This window comes from Halichoerus grypus, chromosome 6, assembly GCF_964656455.1.
Source record: "Halichoerus grypus chromosome 6, mHalGry1.hap1.1, whole genome shotgun sequence".
In the NCBI taxonomy this organism is placed as follows: Eukaryota; Metazoa; Chordata; class Mammalia; order Carnivora; family Phocidae; genus Halichoerus; species Halichoerus grypus.
In genome coordinates this window covers 93,420,338-93,434,798 of record NC_135717.1, presented here as the reverse complement: position 1 = coordinate 93,434,798, position 14,461 = coordinate 93,420,338, and the positions used below count along the sequence as shown (strand labels likewise).

At 42.4% G+C, this 14,461-nt stretch overlaps 1 non-coding gene across 1 annotated transcript; it reads right to left on the bottom strand.

Annotated features, from left to right (window-relative positions):
• Positions 1–13,690: 13,690 nt before the first annotated feature.
• On the bottom strand, positions 13,691–13,882 carry LOC118523635 (U2 spliceosomal RNA). Its single transcript, XR_004911212.2, has one exon. It is a non-coding gene; the product is annotated as a U2 spliceosomal RNA (small nuclear RNA).
• Between the last annotated feature and the right edge of the window lie 579 nt (positions 13,883–14,461).

Genomic DNA, 14,461 nt, shown 5'->3' with positions numbered 1-14,461 from the left:
CAACTGCGCTCCGATCTGGAGGCTCTGAGGAAGATTCTCTTTCAAGCTCATTCAGGTTGTTGGCAGAATTCAGGTCCTGGTAATTGTAGGACAAAAGGCCCCCTTTCCTTGCTGGCTGTTAACCAGGGGCTATTCCTGCTCCTGGAGGCCACTTGCATTCCTTCTTTCGTGGCCCTCTTCATCTTCAAACCAGCAAGAGGGTGGCATCCAGTCCCTGAGTTGTTAACCTCTCTGACTTCTCCTCTTCTTGACGGAGAAATCTCCATGATTTTAAAGGGCTCATGAGGGAGATAAGGTGCATCTGGATAATCTCCCTTTTCCATTTAATGTCACCTGATCACAGGAGGGATGGCTCATCACAGTCATAGCTCCCACCCGTACTCAGAGGGGCGAGGTTCACGGCTGCTCTTAGCATTCTGCCTCCCTTAACTCTCAAAATCAGTTCTCTCTCAAAGGACAGTAAAGAGAAGGGACTCAGGCACACCTTGAAGGGTATCAGTTCAAGACCTCCTTTTCGACCTTCTTGCTGTGAGGATTGGAAAGGGCAGTTGTTAAACCTTGGCAAGTCCTTAACTTCTCTGTACCTCAGTTTTCTCATCTGTAAAAGGATGACAACCATGGTGTGTCCTTTGCCAGGTTGTTGTGAGGATTACACGTAGTCAAATGCACACATTTCGTTAATATATATAGGACAGTGTTTGGCATGAATTGGTTGAACCATATGAAATTGCTGATGGACTGCAAATTGGTGTACAGAAAAGGTAATTTTATGTGACTCAACCTAATAGCAAACAGTGTATGGCAGTTTGTTTTAATTAGGTAAGGGCCAGGGAAACATAGTTCATCTTTTCCCTGAGACTAACAGGGCCCTCATTAAAGGGTTTCAAATAGGGCAGTGACATGATGACGTATAGCAAATAGATAGAAAGGTTGGTGGGGGAGAATTGGAGAAAAAAAAAAGAAGGAAGTGAAAGGTAACTCTGCACGCAGTCCTTTTGAGGCTGGCGCAGGAATCTGGGTGAGATGGAACAGTGGCAGTGAGGGTGAAACTAAGTAGACGTCATTAAGAGAGCTTTAGAAGGTAAAATGGACAGGGAAGGGACACTGACCAGATGCGGGCGTATACTGCTTCTGTTGATTCTATCTCGGAAATGCAAATATTACTCAAACATCGTTAGTTCACTCCATCTCTGTTATCACATCAGCTGTCCAACGTACCATCACCTCTCAAGTAGCCTGCCGCAAAGATCTCCTAATCAGCTTTCCTATCAATTATTATTTGCATTCCATTTTTTTTTCCCAATCCAATCTCCGTATTTCGAGGTGTTATTAAGAAAGTACTTCAGGGGGCGCCTGGGTGGCTCAGTTGGTTAAGCGTCTGCCTTCAGCTCAGGTCATGATCCTGGGGTCCTGGGATCGAGCCCTGCATCAGGCTCCCTGCTCCTCAGGGAGCCTGCTTCTCCCTCTCCCTCTGCCTGCCGCTCCCCCTGCTTGTGTGCACTCTCTCTCTCTGTCAAATAAATAAATAAATAAATAAATAAATAAAATCTTAAAAAAAAAAAAAGAACGTACTTCAGGGGTGCCTGGGTGGATCAGTCAGTTGGGCATCCTACTCTTAGTTTTGGTTGGGGTCCTGATCTCAGGGTGGTGGGATCGAATGCTGTGTTGGGTTCCCCGCTCAGCATGGAGTCTGCTTGTCCCTCTCCCTCTGTTCCTCCCCCAACTTGTGCTCTCTCTCACGCTCTAAAATAAATAAATAAGAGATGCCTTATGTGGCTCAGTTGGTTAAGCATCTGCCATTTGGCTTGGGTCATGAACCCAGGGTCCTGGGATAGAGCCCCACATCGGGCTCCCTGCTCGGCAGGATGCCTGCTTCTCCCTCTCCCACTCCCTTGTATTCCCTCTCTCGCTGTGTCTCTCTGTGTCAAATAAATAAATGAAATCTTTACATATGGCTTTGTCCCTCTTGTAACGCTCCCGAATCATGTTCTCCTCTCCTCATTCCATCTGTAATTAAATGTTATAGATAGGTAACTACCACCCTGATTTTGGTATTTATCATTTTCTTACATCTTTATGCTTTTACAACATTTACATGTGTCCCTATGTGTTTATGTATTTGTATATTTTCTTGAATATTTTATTGCTTCGTGTAGAAGAAATCACATTGTGTGTATTCCTCTGTCACTGTTCCCCACCCCCACCCTACTTAAACTCAAATCAGTGTGAAGTTTTCATGCTGAAACATGTTGTCCTAGTGCATTGATTTTCAGTGAGGAGGAATCTTCATTGTATGAGTATATAAAAATGACAGTTATTCTATTCAAAAGGCAAATCCAATCATGTCAATCTCCTGCTTAAAATACCTCAGCAATTTTCCACGGCTCTGAGGCTGAAGACTATAATCAGGCCTGGCTTGATTTCAAGCTCCTTCTGGAGCCAACGCCTCATCTTAAGCCTCTTGTCTTCCCCTTCTATTAACTAACTCCACTCATTTTTCACATCTCAGCTCAAATTTACTTCTTTGAGAGTGTTAGCCCCACTCTCTCTACCATACCTGCCAGATCACTTCTCTTATATGCTTTCATAACACCACAGTCTTTCTTTGGGATGCCTGGGTGGCTCAGTTGGTTGAGTGTCAGACTCTTGATTGCAGCTCAGGTCATGATCTCAGGGTTGTGGGATCAAGCCCCACGTCAGGCTCTGTGCTCAGTGGGGAGTCTGCTTGAGATTCTCTCTCCCTCTGCTCCTCCCCTGCTCACCTGTGTGCACTGTCTCTCAAATGAATACATAAATCTTAAAAAAAAAAAAAAAGAAAAACCCAAAAAACACAGCAATGTTTTCTTTATAGCACCTACCAGAATAATCACATGATTTAATTAATGATAGTCTCTCCCTCCCCAAACTGGAAGCTTGTGGAGGCCATATCTATTTTTGCTCATAATTGCATCTCCAAGAGCCATGCAGAGTGCTTAGTACTTAGTAAGTGTTCAATAAAATTTGGTTGAGTGAATGAAAAGAGAAATAGTACTGAAAGCCTTTTCCTGCCTAGTAGGTATATTTTCCCATTTAATTCTACTAAATTATGGGGCGCCTGGGTGGCTCAGTCGTTAAGCGTCTGCCTTCGGCTCAGGTCATGATCCCAGGGTCCTGGGATCAAGCCCCACATCGGGCTCCTTGCTCCTCAGGAAGCCTGCTTCTCCCTCTCTCACTCCCACTGTTTGTGTTCCCTCTCTCACTGTGTCTCTCTCTGTCAAATAAATAAATAAAATCTTAAAAAAAAAATTCTACTAAATTAAAACTTGTTAAATACTGTCAAAAGAAAAATTTCCACAGAAAATTTACTGATCTAGTAGGTTTTTATTCAGTGATTCACGAATTTGGGCAGCATCCAATCTAGCAGATAAGAAGGAGCTCTGAAGAGCCGTAGAAGGTGAGAGATTTTTATAGACCAAAGCTGAAAGGAACAGAAAGTTACACTAGGCCCTTGCTGATTGGTTAGAGCAGGACTATTTTGGGGCTCCAGGCTGGCTCAGCTCGTGGAGCATATGACTCTCCATCTCAGAGTTGTGAGTTTAAACCCCACTTTGGGTATAGAGATTACTTAAAAATAAAAACTTTGGGGGGGTGGGGGAAAGCAGGACTACTTTCCTTACATGAGGTAAAGGGAACTTTAGCACTGGGGCCTGGGTCTTCTTCTCCCGGGAGAGCTGAGTGTAGGAACTTATTAAGTTTTGCATTGCTGCTATAGGGCTTAGCACAAGCAACTCCATCTTGGGTCTACTTTACATATATTAACAACACATATTCCAGAATTTAATTTCAGACCATGATGGGGTAGCTGGGACTAGAGATACACCCTCCCTCTGTAAACAACTAGAAAACTGGACAAAGTAAATGAAACAACTCTTTTCAGTCACTGACAACAAACACTGCAGGACTGTGATCCCTGAGGGGACGGAAACAAATGAGGCCAGTCCTATTGGCTGCCCCGCCCCCGTATTTTTCTGGCTGGTGGTGCTGGGAGGGAGATCCTAGATTCAAAAGAAAGAAAAAAGAAAAAAGGACTAAAGAACAGATAAGACAATAGTAAACAAATAGTAAGATGGTAGATTTAAACTCAACCATATATTGATAATTACATTAAATGCTGATAGTCAAAACAGTCCAACTAGGATGCAGAGATTGTCACACTGAATATAAAAGCAAGGTTGGGGCGCCTGGCTGGCTTAGTCGGTAGAGTGTGGCTCTTCATCTCTGGGGCTGTGGGTTCCAGCCCCATGCTGGGCAGAGAGATTACTTAAAAATAAAATCTTAAAAAAAAAGGCAAGTCCCAACTATTGGGCTATCTACAAGAAATGCACTTTATGTATGTATGTATGTATGTATTTATGTATTTATGTAAACTCTATGCCCAATGTGGGATTTGAACTCACAAACCTGAGATCAAGAGTCAGTGGTTTTGGGGCACTGGGTGGCTCAGTCAGTTAAGGATCCGACTCTTGATTTCGGCTCAGGTCATGATCTCAGGGTTGTGGGATCAAGCCCCTCATTGGGCTCTGCACTCAGCATGAAGTGTTTGTCCCTCTCCCTCCGCTTCTCCCCTGGCTTGCCCTCTCTCTCTCTAATAAATAAAATCTTAAAAAAAAAAAAAAGTCTGCCGCTTCACCGACTAAGCCAGCCAGGTGCCCCAAGAAATGCACTTTATTTATTTTTTTTTAAGATTTTATTCATTTATTTGACAGAGAGAGAGACAGCGAGAGCAAGAACACAACCAAGGGGAGTGGGAGAGGGAGAAACAGGCTTCCCGCTGAGCAGGGAGCCCGATGTGGGGCTCAATCCCAGGACCCTGGGATCATGACCTGAGCCGAAGGCAGACGCTTAACAACTGAGCCACCCAGGCGCCCCAAGAAATGCACTTTAAATATGAAGACACATAGAGGGTAAAAGGGTAGAAAAAGATACTAGGAAAACACTAATCATAAAACGCTGAGGTTGCTATATTAGTACCAGGCAAAGTGGACATCAGGACAAGGAATTTTACCAGAGTGAAAGAGTGACACTTCATGACAAGAAGTGAATTCACCGAGGGGCGCCTGCCTGACTCAGTCGGAAGAGCATGCAACGCTTGATCTTGGGGTTGTGAGTTCAAGCCCCACATTGGGTGTAGAGATTACTAAAAAAATAAATAAATAAACTTAAAAAAAAAAGTGAATTAATTAAAAGACATAGCAGGGGCACCTGGGTGGCTCAGTGGTTAAGCGTCTGCCTTCGGCTCAGGTCAGGATCTCAGGGTCCTGGGATCGAGCCCCACACCAGGCTCCTTGCTCGGTAGGAAGCCTGCTTCTCCCTCTCCCACTCCCCTTGCTTGTGTTCCCTCTCTTGCTGTGTCTTTCTCTGTCAAATAAATAAAATCTTAAAAAAAAAAAAAGACATAGCAATCCAAATAAGCATGTGTTATAGGATTTTTTTCTCCTTCAGTGCCTGTGATTCTTAGGCCACTTGGAAGAATGAAGAGGTAGACCAGACAGAGTGGTGTGCAGCAAAGCAAGGTTTATTGAGCGATAGTAAAGTGATAGTACAAAGCTCCCGAAGATGGAGGGGACCCTAGAGGGTTGCCATTGGGGTTGCTAAGTCTAGGGGTTTTTATGGGCTTGTTGGTGGGCTGTTTTAATCTGATTAACCCTCCCTGGGCCTGTCATCCAATCAAGCTTTTGTCATCTATCACGTGGAAAAGGGTGGAGGGATCTTTCCAGGGTAGGTATAAAATCCTTTTAAGGGTAGCTTCCTCTTAGGGCAGGGGCCCCTTGTCCCTGCCTGGCTTTTCTTCCAAGTATCCTTCATCACTTCCACCTAAAACCAAAATTTCAAAATATGCTAAGGAAAACCTGACAGAACCAAAAGGAGAAATAGACAGATTCAAAACCACAGTTTTAGTTGGAGCTTCCAATATGGCTCTCTCAGTGATTGATAGAACGAGAAGATAGCAAATCTCTAAGGACAAAGAAGATGTGAAATGATATGCTCTTGTTAAGTACACACAGAACATTTACCAAGATAGATAGTAATCTGGGTCACAAACTAAGTCTCCATAAATTTAAAATGACTCGACGGGATGCCTAGGTGGCTCAGTCGGTTAAGCATCTGACTCTTGGTTTCACTTCAGGGCTTGATCTCAGGGTCTTTTTCTTTTTTTTTTTTTGATCTCAGGGTCTTGAGTTCAAGCCCTGCATTGGGCTCCAGGCTGGGAGGGGAGCCTACTTAAAAAAAAAAAAGATTGGAAATGATTGGAAAACTACAGGATGTGTTTTTTTGTTTGTTATTTTGCTACAATAGAATTAAATTAGAAATTAATTACAAAAGTTATCCTGAAAGCCCCCAAATATCTGGAAATTACCATAATTTTTCTTTTTCTTTTTTTAAATAGGGTCCACACCCAACATGGGGCTCAAACTCAGGACCCCAAGATCAAGAGTTGCAGGCTCTTCCGACTTGAGCCAGCCAGGCACCCCAGGCACATTTTAAAATTTGATTTTAAACAGTATATATTCTTTGGATTTCACCAGACATTTTACAAAGCTGCTAAGTGAACTCTGTACTTGAGTGCCCTTGACCTTTATTATTCTCTAAGCCCTCAACCTGATCCACTTTCTGGTCCTTGTTCCCTTCTGTCTCTAATCCTCATATTTATATCCTTATTATTGTTTCCAGAGTTTTACCAAACTCTTTACTTCCTTTTCCTTTTGGATTTCTTCTACTTTTGTAAAAGGAGGTAAAGGGATCATAGTTCATATATTATTTCCGTAAAGTGTATGTATTGATTCTCCTTTCGGTTCAACCACAGGAATCTTATGAGAACCGATTACTGTCACTTTAGAAAGCAATCACAGACCTCCTGTAAGTTTTCTGGAACACTCTTGGCCCAGATACTGTTAAGGTCAAAGCCTAGTGCCTCTTCAGACCTGACGATTTGGGGACAAGATAGATTTATGCTATTATTTTTTTAAAAAAATAGTGTTTGTTTTGGGGCGCCTGGATGGCTCAGTCTGTTATGCGTCTGCCTTCGGCTCAGGTCATGATCCCAGGGTCCTGGAATCGAGCCCCGCATCGGGTTCCCTGCTCAGCGGGGAGTCTGCTTCTCCCTCTCCCTCTGCCCCTCCCCCCTGCTCATGCGCGCTCTCTCTCTCTCTCTCTCACCTCTCGTTTGCTCTCAAATAAATAAAATCTTTAAAAAAAATAGGGTTAGTTTTGATTTAAAAATATAACTCTGCACATTGTCTATACAATGTCTTATGAGCCATCCCATCAGCAATCAAATAAACCAAATCACTTGAAACTCCAAGGAGAACTTACGCTTTATGTTGCTGTTCCTGAGGTTTCCTTGGAGATGATACAACTTTACTGTATCAAATCCCACTGGACCAATTTACAAATAACTTTCTACTTAGCATCCTCGGCCATGACTGCTTTTTGGCACCCTGATCAGCTTTTCTTCACCATTTTGAGCTGAGCCTATTCCTGTAGTAATTACCACCTGGCTTCACTGACTAAGCTTTGGTCAGGCAATGGAGGATGTGCTGGAGTTTGTCCTCTTAGAAGTAAAGTGAAACGGAACAGACTGCAAGTAACAGTATTTTCCAAAATGACTTATTTATGGTTTTCTCTTTATACTTGGCTTTGAGTCAATCTCGAGAAGGTTTAATGGCTAAGATTCGGAGGTCACTTGGGGGCAGGAGGCCTCATCAGGTTGATTTTAACGGACTAGTTTATCTCCTGTTTCAGGTCCCACGAGAACTTTCAAAAATGGAAATTTATGTTCTGTTCTTTATTCTAAAAGTAAAACATGATTGCTTGCCAAAAAAATTCAGAGAATGTAGAATCCTTAAAGAAGACCGAGAATTAGCAATACCACGCATATCAGGTTTTTCTGTGAGTGTAGAGTATCCATGTCTTTTTAGCAAAATGGGATCTTATGAAACATATTATACTCTTTTTACTAAATATACAGTGAACAGGATTAACCAAACCATAAGTGGCTGCATGGTATGGGTATTCTCTTCTTTAATCAGTTCCCTAACAACAACAACAACAACAACAAATCAACTTCATACAGGTGGACATGTAGGTCGTGGGGTATTTTTTGCAACTTGGCTCATTCAACACTCACTTCAACTTGCTTTCACTGCCCTGCTCTATTCTAGAAACTGGAAAGATGAACACTTGCTTTCCCAGACACCCTTACGGGTAAGATGGCCATATCATTTGGTTCTGACCACTGAGATAGAAATGGAAGAGGCTGAGAACATGTTCTGGGCTTCCTGCTCTCCGCGTGGCACGCCCGGGCCCAGCAGTGACTGCTGAGGGCAGGGCAGGAGGAGAGGAGCTTGGCTCCCCCTCTGCATCCCTTGCCACGGGCCTCCTACTCTTTGACAGCTTATGGCAAGAGATAAATTAAACCATTTACAAAACAAACTACAAGTGCCTCTGGATACTCACTAGATTGTTTCTCTAAGATATATTCCCAGAAGTAGCATTGCTGGGGCAAAGAGTATGTGTTTTTAATGCTTTCTAAAGGTTTTATCAACTGACACTCTAACCAACCCTATACGAGTATACTGGTTTCCCCCACCCTGCTCACTGTGGACATTACTTTTTTTTTTATTCTCTTTTATTATGTTATGTTAATCACCACACATCATTAGTTTTTGATGTAATGTTCCATGATTCATTGTTTGCGTTTAACATCCAGTGCTCCATTCAATACGTGCCCTCTTTAATACCCATCACCAGGCTATCCCATCCTCCCACCCCTCTCCCCTCTAGAACCCTCAGTTTGTTTTTCAGAGTCCATCGTCTCTCATGATTCGTCTCCCCCTCCGATTCCCCCCCTTCATTCTTCCCTTCCTACTATCTTTTTCTTTTTCTTTTTCTTTTTTAAAAAGAAGCACAGCTTGGGCACCTGGGTGGCTCAGTTGGTTAAGCGACTGCCTTCGGCTCAGGTCATGATCCTGGAGTCCTGGGATCGAGTCCCGCATCAGGCTTCCTGCTCAGCGGGGAGTCTGCTATTCCCTCTGACCCTCCCCCCTCTCATGCTATCTCATTCTCTCTCTCAAATAAATAAAAAATCTTAAAAAAAAAAAAAAGCACAGCTTTACTGAGGTATAACTGATATACAAAGAACTGGATGTATTTAATATGCAGTTTGATGAGTTTGGACATATGAACACCTGTGAGACCATCATCAGCCACAGTAATAAAGACATCCAGCACCTCCCAGAGTGTCCTTGTGTCCTTCATGTTTTTTGTGTGTGTGCATGGTAGGAACACCTAACATGAGATCCACTCTCAACAATTGTTTTCCAGCTTTATTGAGATATAATTGACATAAAACACCGTAAGTTTATCTCTTAACTTTTGAAGTGAATAATACCACATTGCATTATCACTTTTTGGGGCATGATTTCCAAACTACTGAGTAAAAAGGGATTTTTAATTGTTTTGTGTATCTTTAATTACCACTGATAATGAGCATCTGTCCATGTTTACTGTGTACTTGTGTTTCTTTTATAAATTTCAAGTTACATCAGGGCCCTTACTGGAAGCCTTTGCTGCCTCGTCCTTGCTCTTGGGCAGTTTATGGGATAGGGCTAGGGGCCAATTTGTTTGAAATGCTACAACTCCATTAAGTCCCTGTCACTTTCCAGTAGGGTATTATAGGCATGAGCTCTGTCTCAGGTCTGCTCTTTGGCAGCTTCCAGATGCCTCTACAACCCCAACACAAGGATCTAGGGGAGATATATTACTTCTTTTCTTATTTTAATTTAAAAAAAAGATTTTATTTGTCAGAGAGAGCACACAAGCAGGGGAAGTGGCAGGCAGAGGGAGAAGCAGACTCCCTACTGAGCAAGGAGCCCGATGCGGGGCTTGATTGCAGAACCCTGGGAACATGACCTGAGTTGAAAGCAGATGCTTAACCAACTGAATCACCCAGGCGACCCTTTATTTAAAAAAAAAAAAAATTATTTTTGAGAGAGAGACTCAAGCAAACTCCCTGCTGAGCGTGGAGCCCGACCCAGGGCTCGATCTCACGACCCTGAGATTAGGACATGAATCGAAATCAAGAGTTGGATCCTTAGCCAACTGAGCCACCCAGGCGCCCTGAGATACATTACTTCTTAAAAAAACAAAAACAAAAAAACCCTGCAGATCTTTGAGCATCTACTTAGGGCACATAGTGAGAAAGTTTCTGGACAGCTTCAGTTGCTACTTCAAATACAAACGAATGAGTCATTCGTTTTCCTGTTGGGTAGAAGTGAACAGCCTAATAGGCAGAGAGCAATAATTACAGCCTAGTAGCAGTTTCTTATAAGTAATACAAATGTCTCTGTATAAATTGCACATTTTATTTTATTTTATTTATTTTTTTAAAGATTTTATTTATTTATTTGACAGAGAGATAGAAAGCACAAGTAGGCAGAGAGCCAGGCAGAGGGAGAGGGAGAAGCAGACTCCCCACTGAGCAGGGAGCCTGACGTGGGGCTCGATCCCAGGACCCTGGGATCATGACCTGAGCCGAAGGCAGCCGCTTAACCGACTGAGCCACCCAGGCACCCCTAAATTGCACATTTTAAATAATTTGGATAATGACATGGATTTTTTTCATGGGTGCTACTCTACATGGAATAACATGTCTTTGTTTACCCACTTTTTAAAAGGTTTTATTATTTATTATTTTTTTAAAGATTTTATTTGAGCGAGAGAGAAAGAGAGCACAAGCAGGGGGAGCAGCAGAGGGACAGGGAGAAGCAAACCCCCCACTGAGCAGGGAGGCAGACATGGGGCTCAATCCCAGGACCCTGGGATCATGACCTGAGCTGAAGGCAGCCGCTTAACCAACTGAGCCCCCCAGGTACCCCTAAAGATTTTAAGTATTCTCTACAACCAACGTGGGGCTCGAACCCACAACCCCAAGGTCAAGAGTCCCATGCTCTACCGACTGAGCCAGCCAGGTGTCCCCAACATCCTTTTTAAATAAAAAACATTGTTTTCCATTTTTGTAACTCCTCAATATCTGGATTAACAGAAGACAGTTGGATTTTTCACATCTCCTTCTGCATTCATTCAGTTGAAGTATCAGAGGTCAGACAGCCTTTGGGAAACTCCCCTGTTCACTACTTGGAGAATAAAGGGGAAAAAGGCAAATAACATCTTAGTGTCACTATGAAAATAGTTTTGATTTCAAGGATCCCCTGGAAAGGTCTTGAAAACCCCCAGGAGTTCCCAGCTACACCCAGTACAACTCTTGGGAGCCCCAGAGAGAAACTGGAGTGATAAGACAGTGCCATCAGTACATTTATTCTCCTGGATCTATCCCATGCAGGGTTGCCTACACTGAGGTTGGCTTTGTCTCTTGAAAAAGAGAGTAAGGGCTTCTCTGAAGTAACTCTCTTCTTTGGATTCTAGTTACTTCCCTCATCTCTTTGGGCCTTCGTGTGAAACATCTGAGTTACTGCGTTATCTTCGGTTCTTCTATATTCTGTGCACACCTTTGTAAATAACTTCTTAATGTATCCTCGCACTCTATCACGACATATAAATGAAACAAAAATTCAACAAACAACACAAAACCTTATTATATGTCAGTGGTTTTCCAAGGGTGGTCCCTGGAGCGTCAGCATTAGTATTATCCGGGACCTTGTTAGAATTAGAATTCAAATTTTTGGACCACACTCCAGAGTGACTAAATTAGAAATTCTAGAGATGGGGCCCAGAAATCTGCGTTTTAACAAGCCTTTCAGGTGATTTTAATGTATGCTAACTTGGGATCCAATCTGAAAACACTGCTCAAATAAGGTAATTAATAGTGCCCTGGAAAATTTAGAAACTTTAGATAAAATCAGCCCTTAGTTAATAAAAGCTAACGGTAGCAAGCATTTACATGGTGCCAGGAAATGTTCTAAACACTTAACACATGTTAACTCATTTAGTCTTTACAATAACTATAGTGTAATAGTAACTATTAGACCAACTTTTGATATGTGGAAAAAACTAGGCATAGAGAGTATGTAAGTACTTTGGCAAAGGGCGCATAGGAAGTGACAGAGCTAGGTTCCAATCCAGGCAGGCAATCTAGTGCCAGAGTTTGTGCTCCTGACTGCCACACAAGGAGGCCCCAGAGCAGTGACAAGGGTCTGGAGGGATTCAGGTTTCCTAGCAACAGAGGTGGTGGATGGAAGGTCCCTTGAGCCATCCTGCCAACCTAGGATGATGGCTTACACGGTTTCCCAGCACTGGAGGAACGGAGATGAGCCCTTTCTAGGAAAGAGCTAGAATGAGTCTTCCCTCAAGTGGACTTGATAGGCTTTTCTGAATATAGCTAACAGAGGATGTAAGGGACTTTCCAGGAAGTTTGTGAGGCACTGAGCTTGTGAGAGAGACACAGCTCTGGGGTCCTATCCTCCACTTAAATGTGTTGTCCCAGGCTTGAATTACATGAAATACTTCTGCTGTATTCCCCTCACGCCTCTGACCCAGTCTTTCACCTTATGTTTTAGGTTGACTTTTCATTGTTAATTATTTTAAAATAAAAAATTAATGTTAAATTAAAAAGTTAAATTTAAAAATTTAACATTTCTGCTCTTACAATACAATCCAAATGCTTCAGAGATTTATTTTTAACCTACAGATGAAGGTTGTGATCCATTTTTCTGGAAGAATTCTGGGAAAACTTTCCAAATTACTACTTTCGCATAATAAAAAATTTGTTTCTGCATTAGTCAATTTATTCTCATACATACATAGTTGTTAGCAACTGTTCAATAGTGAGTTTCTCTGCCACGGGCTAAATCTATATAAAACCTTTATATGGTTAAAGTGACCGGGTATGTATAAATCAATATGCTTACAAATATTTTAATGGCCAAATAGCCTAGGACAGTATTCTTCAAATCGGTACACAGAAACATTTCAAGGGTATGTGGGCAAGGATGACTTCAATGGACTTGGCATCCAGAACTTTACTTTCCACGTGAACATATCACCCCTCCGACTCCTGAGATCAAGGCACTCCTTTCACATTAGCTCCTTTCTCCTTCGAATACGAAAAACTTGTCCGAATCTTACTCTTACACCTCAGGGTATAAAATCCTCCAGGATGGTGAAAAAGTGAATGGCTATAATGGCTGAGTAACCAGATCTCGCAGAAATGGATGGAATTAGAAATAATTAAAATCATTTAATTTTATGTATCATAATTTGTTGTGATCAAGTATGAAGTAAAATGGAAAATATAAGTTCAAGGAGAAAAAGGATGATGTAAATTTTCCTATTTTAAAAAAAAAGCTTGTGGGGCGCCTGGGTGGCTCAGTTGGTTAAGCATCTGCCTTTGGCTCAGGTTCTGATCCTGGAGTCCTGGCACTGAGCCCCCATGTCGGGCTCCCCCCTCAGAGGGGAGTCTGTTTCTCCCTCTGTCCCTCCCCCTGCTTGTGCTCTCTCTAATAAATAAAACCTTAAAGAAAAAAAATGCTTGTAGGGTGCCAGGCTGGCTCAGTGGGTACAGCATGGGAATCTTGATCTTGGGGTTGTGAGTTCAAGTTGCACATTGGGCATAAAGATTACTTAAAAAGAAAAAAAAAAAGCTTGTTTGCATCTTTTATTTTTTTTTGAATCTTTGTTTTAGCCCCCTGGGGGGGGGGGGTGCACTGTTTCTGGAGGTATTGCAATATCAGGAGGTTGATGCAAGGAGTGGCCAGAGCAAGCTCCTAGTCCATCTCCCTGCTCCAAAAATCCACTTCATACACTGTCCTTGGGTAGAGGATGTCAGATATTAAACTGATAAGAACAGAAACTATACTTGATGTTAGCCAGAAGGCCAAGAAGTGATGAATTATTATTATTTTTTTTAAAGTAAGCTCTACACCCAGGCGGGGTTTGAACTCACGACCCCAAGATCAAGTCACATGCTCTACTGACTGCCTCCGGCTCAGGTCATGATTCCAGCGTCCTGGGATCGAGCCCCACGTCAGGCTCCCTGCTCACTGGGGAGCCTGCTTCTCCTTCTCTCTGTCAAATAAATAAAATCTTAAAAAAAAAATGGATGATGAAACAATCAAAACAGTATTTATATTCTATTGGATACACTAAAAAAACTGATTTAACAGTTTTATTTTACAAAGTTAAATTGATAGGGGCACCTGGGTGGCTCAGTTGGTTAAGTGTCTGCCTTCAGCTCAGGTCATGATCCTGGGCTCCTGGGATACAACCCCATGTCGGGCTCCCTGCTCAGAGGGAGTCTGCTTCTCCCTCTCTCTCTGCCTCTCTCCCTGGTCCTTCTCTCTCTGTCGCCCTCTCTCAAATAAATAAAATCTTAAAAAAAAAAAGTTTCAAAGTTAAATTGATAGTATGCTAAAAATTGCATCTTTTCGACTATCTCAACTTATGAAAAACTAAAGGTGTCAAACTT